At 38.7% G+C, this 1,031-nt stretch overlaps 1 long non-coding RNA gene across 1 annotated transcript; it reads left to right on the forward strand.

Moving 5' to 3' along the window:
* The first annotated feature begins 615 nt into the window (after positions 1-615).
* LOC309337756 lies at positions 616-812 on the forward strand. The gene is made up of 2 exons (XR_014154535.1): positions 616-712; positions 745-812. It is a non-coding gene; the product is annotated as an uncharacterized lncRNA (long non-coding RNA).
* The last annotated feature ends 219 nt before the right edge of the window (positions 813-1,031 follow it).

Here is a 1,031-nt window from a genome sequence, read left to right on the forward strand (position 1 = left end):
CTTAGCTGGAATGAAATATTCAACGCAGCAATAGAGAAATTAAAATAATAATTTATTTGTCAGACAAATAAATGATAGGCACAGTGGTATATGGTTACCAAAGCTCTGCCCCTTCCAGCCCTGATGGCCAGCACTTATATTTCCTCAGCCCAGCCCCCTTGCTCCTCCTTTGGCTGCCTCTGTCCAATCAGCCTGGTTGAAATTCCTATTGGCTGTTTGCTAGAACCAATCATAAAAGATACACCCATTTCCTATTACCTTTTATGGGAGACAAAGAGCTATATTTCCTTCTATCCATAAATGGCAGACAAGTAGCCATATATCTTACATTTGCCTCGACAAGGCACCTTAATTACCAGATCACCTTTTGCCCCTGTTGCCCCTGCATTCCAAAACAAATGGCTAAAACAAATGGTTCGTGGTTTTAAATTCTATCTAAACAGAGATCTTGGGTTCACATTCTCACACACCATCAATGAAATAAGAATCTAACATTTCTTACTTTCTAAATCCTTTGCCTAATTACATTAAGCCAACAAATCTCATACATAACATAGATAGCTTTTTAGAAGAAAAGGCCTTTGCAAAGTAAGATAGGAACTTAGTAAAAAACAGCTTCAAAAGAAGCCTCTTCAGTTTACACCCCCCCTTTCCCAGCCAGCTGCTTTTCCCATTAGCTCTTCCCAAAATTTATTGCCCTTTAACTCTCTCAGTATACCTTAAACCTTAGGAAAATATGGCTAGAGTCTGATGGGAGGTACATGGTATTATTTTCTGTTAAACAATAAATCTTACTATTTACCAACTCTTAATTAGTGTTTTTGCAGCTTGATTATATTCTGTAATATGTAGGGTCAGTGTAACATTTGCTCCCAGCCTGTAATTCCCTTTTACAACTTTGAGAAACTTGTCTCCTGCTACTGCTATAAATCGGGGGGCCCTTGTTCAGGAGAGCAGGAAGATAAACAACTGCCAAAGTACTTAGCCAGCTGGTTTCTGGCTGGCATGAAACATACAAACATTTGCAAATA

Source organism: Podarcis erhardii (genome assembly GCF_964252035.2).
Source record: "Podarcis erhardii genome assembly, chromosome: 1".
Lineage (NCBI taxonomy): Eukaryota > Metazoa > Chordata > Lepidosauria > Squamata > Lacertidae > Podarcis > Podarcis erhardii.